The sequence below is a fragment of the Panonychus citri genome, unplaced genomic scaffold, assembly GCF_014898815.1.
Source record: "Panonychus citri isolate SS breed McGregor unplaced genomic scaffold, ASM1489881v1 Contig00140, whole genome shotgun sequence".
Classification (NCBI taxonomy): Eukaryota; Metazoa; Arthropoda; class Arachnida; order Trombidiformes; family Tetranychidae; genus Panonychus; species Panonychus citri.
Genome location: NW_026515545.1, coordinates 1,849,748 through 1,855,924, shown reverse-complemented (window position 1 = coordinate 1,855,924; position 6,177 = coordinate 1,849,748).

Below are 6,177 nucleotides of genomic sequence, written 5' to 3'. Positions count from 1 at the left end.
TTTTGTATCCAATGTGAGTGTGGGTATTGGTGGGTATGCGCAAGAATAGAGTATATGCATTTTAGTAGTTAGACAAAGACCGGTTCTGACACAAGTGTCCATACTAGCACAAAGTGTCCATACTAACACAGGGGTTTCTAGCACAAGTGTCCATACTGGCACAGAAGTGTCCATACTGGACCAAACTTTTGGAGGGAAATTCAAACATTTTTCTGCAAATAATACCAACATTCGGTGACCTTATTTCAGGTCAATTTTTACCGGAACTTCAAATTTATTATAAAAAGATTCTAAGACAAATGAGGGTTCTAGGACAACTTTTAGCGGGAAATTCAAATTTTTAAATCAATATTTAGTGTACTCTGGACCAAAGTGTCCATACTGGACCAGGTTTTTACCGGGAACTTCAAATTTATTATAAAAAGATTCTAAGACAAATGAGGGTTCTAGGACAACTTTTAGGCGGGAAATTCAAATTTTTTAAAACAGTATAAAAGAGGATGAGCTGACGGTAGTCAGCTCATTCGATACGATGAAACATAACATGATTTTACGAATCATCATTTTCATAATTATAACAGTCATTTTACTACTAATATTCCGTGCAATATTTTTTGATAATATCAAATATGACCAAATCAATCTGGCCTGATTATCGGATTGATAATATAGTTTCAATATGGTCCATAGGACCAATAGATATCAAAGTCGATAATACAAATCGAAAGAAAAAATTCAATGCTCAAGTTATACGAACTGATAATGGTGTGCTGCTGGTTTTTGCATCAGGAAAAATTACAGCAACTGGATTCAAAAGTTTACCTATGACTATTCTGACATTAATGGCAACGTTCCCTGATCGTGAAATAACATTCATTAGAATATCTAATATAACAGCATCAAGTTATAATTCAGTTAGATTCAATACTGAAAAACTGAAACAATATACGATTAAATTATTAACAGGATATCTCATATACATGGAAGCTAGTAGTTTATTAAACTCACACGAGATGGAGCCACTTGTCACCGACAGATGGCACCACTTCCGTAGTACTTTTCCTTTTATCAATAGATGGCGACACTTTCTAATAAACTTACTTTTCTTACCAGAAGATGGCAGCACTTCTGATGATTTTCATTTATCATCATTTATCTTCCAAACGGATGATAATTTTTTTATTCTATTCACAAATAAATGTTCAGAAAACTCATGTCTTCATGATGAGCTTGCAAAGTTCATTCAGAATATCATGAATTTTGTGTAAATTGAATTCTTATGTTCTCAGACGTAACTATTGTTGTGCAACTACAAGTATATATAAAGGAAGGGTTTCAATGTAAAATCAAGTATTCCTTGTCTTGATGTTAGATCGAAAAGATCCTGAATAGGCATAGAGAATACCTTTAGGGACTGTTAGGTTTACTTACTGCTGATACCATTAAACGATACCTGCTATTTGATACCTGATACCTGATTATCCTGTTTAAGTATTTGAGTTCCTGTTATTTTGGCCATCAATCATGGTATTCATTTGTCCCTGTTGTGACTCAATTTTTCAACTATTGGGTGATTACCTTTCACATACCTGCAACTGTAATTATTCTTCGTGTAGAATGATGGATACCTTCACTGGTCCACCAACTAAACGACAACGAACTTCAGACCAACAACAATCATCACAATCAACCTGCTCCAGTGACTGCTCTCTATGTTCTGAAGCATTGAGAAATATTCACCGAACTCCTGAACAAATTTCACCAGAACCTCCAGAGCTTTTTCCAGATCCACCGATACGAGTTGAACCTGAAGAGATTGTACTATCTAGTCAATCTACAATAGAAATATCTTCTGACGAAGAAGATGAACATCAATTGGACCCTAATATTAATCGACCATCCGTTATCCAATTTGCTCCGAGAATCGATCAAGGTACTTCACCAATTCACTTTTCAACTGCACCATCACCTGCACCATTACCTGAACCATCACCTGAACCAGAACCTGTACCATCACCTGTTCCATCGACATCACGAGTGCCATCAAATATGCAAATTGGTACTGGTATTTCTTTATCGTGTGAAAAGTGTGGGAAGACGTATACAAGACCAAAGTATCTAGAAAACCATTCACGAGTATGTGGTTTATCCATTACTTTTGACCATCCCGAAAATGCTCCTAATCAATATGCTTCATTCAAGCTTATCAACTCAGCTTTCAAGAGATATCTGGTCCAATATCGTGCATCAGATATTGAATCTCCTGATATAAGTGAAGTTATAAAGACAAAATTTGATGAAATCAAATCTCTTCTCAACATTTTGATTGATGAATTCGGTGCTATTAAATTCAGTATCGGTGTAGTTGTTGAGTTCGAAAACCAAATCAATGGAAAAACCGATAAAGGAGGATTTGAGTCTGACTTAACACCATGTTTAGCTGGCACAGATAAGGATACTATAATTAACGATACATTAGAGTTTATGTGTGATCGTATTGATCAATTTACTCAACGAGGTTCTGGTTGGACTATTAAGAAAGTCTTATTTCTTGACTTGTTTGCTGGTAAATTCAAACCGTTTCTTGGTGGATGTCAACATGATCAGCTTCCATCATTCATTAAAAACAAAAAATGTTTGATTTCTCCTTTGACAGACAATGATTGTTTCATGTATTCAGTGCTCATTGGTCTTCACAAATCAAGTAAAAACTGTGGGCGAATTAGCAGTTATACACAATATATAAAACAGTATGACTTCTCTGATGTTCGTGGTATCGTTCCTATCGACAACATTGAAAGATTTCAAAGAAAAAACAACATTTCCGTCAACGTATATACTTGCTATCCAGATAGCAAAGCTGTTGTTCCTCTCAAAATCTGTGATCTAGAAAAGGAAAAACACGTAGATCTGTTTTTGTATAATCAACATTATTATACAATTGCACATTTCAATAGATTAGCATCACATAATGATAAAAGAGCAAGACACTTCTGTAAACGTTGTTTTTGTTCGTTCCGAACAAAAGAAAGATTGTTGTTTCATACAAATGAATGTCAAAAAACGACTGCACAAAGACTGGTCTTACCTGATGTCAATAACTCAACTCTCAAAAGGAATCAATACCGTAAAGAGGTCCAGTTTCCAGTTAGTATTTATGCTGACTTTGAAACCTTGAATGTCAAAAACTCGAGTACACCTGATGCAGTCAGTGACTTAGTCCCTTGTAGTTACGGGTTAGTAGCTGTTGATTGGAACGGTGTTATTATCTGTAGTGATTTTTATCTTGGTGATGATGCAGGTAAAAAGTTCTTGGAAAAAATCATCAGTTTAGAACCTTTCATCCGTCAACATATTGCTGCTAACATCAAACCACTCTCGTTAACTTACGACGAAGAAAAACAATTCAAAGAAGCAACCGTGTGTCATATTTGCACCAAACCATTAGGATCTGAGATTCGTGTTCGTGATCATGATCATCTCACTGGTAAATTTAGGGGTGCAGCTCATCAACCCTGTAATCTAGAGTATCAAGTTCCAGTACAAATTCCAGTTGTTTTTCATAACTTGAAAAACTTTGATGGTCACATAATCATCAAAGCTCTTGACTCATCAATGTTCAAAGATAAACCTCAAATTATTGCTCATTCAACTGAAAAATTCATTGGTTTCATCATTGACAATTTCAAGTTCATGGATAGTTTTGCTTTCCTCTCAGCAAGTTTGGATGCTCTATCAGCAAATTTAACAACTGATGATAAATTATTGTATCTGAACCAAATATTTACAGGTGATTTATCACTCCTTATGAAGAAAGGGTGCTTACCATATGAGTATCTGGATTCAATGGAGAGGTTTGAGGAGACATTACCACCAAAGGATAAATTCTATTCCAATCTAACCGAGTCATCAATTTCAGAAGAGGTTTACAATCATGTGAAAGACGTTTGGACCAATTTCAATTGTACATCATTGAGATCTCCATGACATATACCTTAAAACTGATGTCGTACTATTAGCTGCAGTATTTGAAAATTTCCGAAAGATGTCAATTAAAAGTTTCGGTATTGATCCACTTCATCATTTTTCATCACCTGGTCTCACATGGGCTGCAGCTTTAAAAACAACATCAATTGAACTTCAGATTTTTCTGATGTTGATATGTTGCTGATGATCGAATCAGGTATCCGAGGTGGTTTGACTATGGTTAGTCAGAGATATGCAAGAGCTAATGACCCTGAATTACCCAATTACAACCCAGAAGAACCAATAAGTAAAATGTTATACTTGGACGTCAATAACCTTTATGGTTATGCCATGTCTCAGTACTTACCTGTGGATGGTTTTGAATGGTGTGACGTACCATTAGAGATCGTTTTAAACACACCAGGTCCAGGAAGTGTTGGTTATATACTCGAAGTTGATCTCGAGTATCCATCTGAACTTCACGATTCTCATTCAGACTTTCCTTTACTTCCACAAAAATTGAAAATCGATCCTTCAATGTATAGTAACTACCAGCAAGAATTACATACAAAGCTTCGTAATCAAGGAGTCAAATCATTACCATCGATTAAACTTGTCACTACATTTTTGAAGAAAACAAAATATGTAATCCATTATGAAGCTCTCAAATATTACGTTCAGCTTGGAATCAAAGTCAACAAAGTCCACCGTACTATCAAATTCAATCAATCACCATGGTTAGAAGGATATGTTGATTTTTGTACATTGAATCGTCAGAAAGCAACAACAGATTTTGAAAAAGATTTCTGGAAATTGTTAGTTAATTCAATTTACGGCAAGACGATCGAGGATAAGAGAAAGCATGTGAAGGTCGAGATTGCACTGAAAGATATAGAAGCTGAACGGACGATGAGGAAGAATCTGGTAAAAAAGTTCATCATTCTTGATGAGAATAAAGTGATTTTCCAGATGAAAAATAGTTCCGTAAAAATGGATAAACCAATAGCCGTGGGATTCACCGTGCTTGAAATAGCAAAACTGAAAATGTACCAATTACATTATGGAGAGTTCAAACCTTACTTCAAAGATAATATTAAATTATTATATACTGACACCGATAGTTTAATCTATCATATTAACACAAACAATATAGATGAGGATCTCAAGAACTTGTCTCAACTCATGGATTTCTCCAATTACCCCCAGTCACATCATCTTTTCTCTAATGAGAATAAGAAAAAAATTGGATTCATCAAAAATGAAATTGCTGGTGATGAAATTGTTGAGTTTCTTGGTATAAAACCAAAACTTTATACCATTAAGACACTGTCTGACGTTAAAAAACGAGCCAAAGGAGTCCCAAGAGTTTCACTGAAAAAGATAAATTTTGACGATTATAAAGACTGTTTATTTCAAGAATCAACTGAAAGAGGGACAGCTTCTAGAATTCAGTCAACGAACCATAATATTCAAGTTGTTAACCAATCAAAACTTATGATAACCCCCTTCGAAGATAAAAGATATTACCTTGATAAAATTAACTCTGTACCATATGGTCATTACAAAATTGTAAATAATCTCGTTTAATCAAAAATTTAATAATTTTGTTCATCATTAATATTTGTTCAAAAAAATTTATTGTTAATCATTTTGATAATTCAAAAAATTAAATATTTTTTCAGTACATGAAACAATTTTGTCTCATTATTAATATGTTCACAACCGCGAAATAACTTGTAAAAGTCATTTAGATCATAAACTGAAATTACAAATAGAAGACAGAAAAATCCACAAGCAACTGATAAGTTACCTTGATATTTATTAGGATTGAATAGATAGTAATCAGATATTTTCTCAATAAATGTAAGTATTAACCCTTGAGGTTTCCTTCCGAATGAATCAAAATAATGGACTATTTAATTCGTATCGAGATACATTGCGACCCAATGACTTCCCTCTTTATAACTTTCATCTAAATTGATTATAATTGCTTTATCTTTACTGAGAATTGTTGGTAATCGATCGATCGGGAAAACACCAGCAAACCAGGGAACATCAGTAAGTAATTCAATTATATCTTTTGTAGTTAACATTTTTAATAATCCAAATTTACGTTACGGTCTTTATCAATTGTAATTAGATTATCGAATTGAGCAAAAACGATAACCTTGAGTGATTGTTTCAATCTATCACTGAATTTAATGTCAAGTC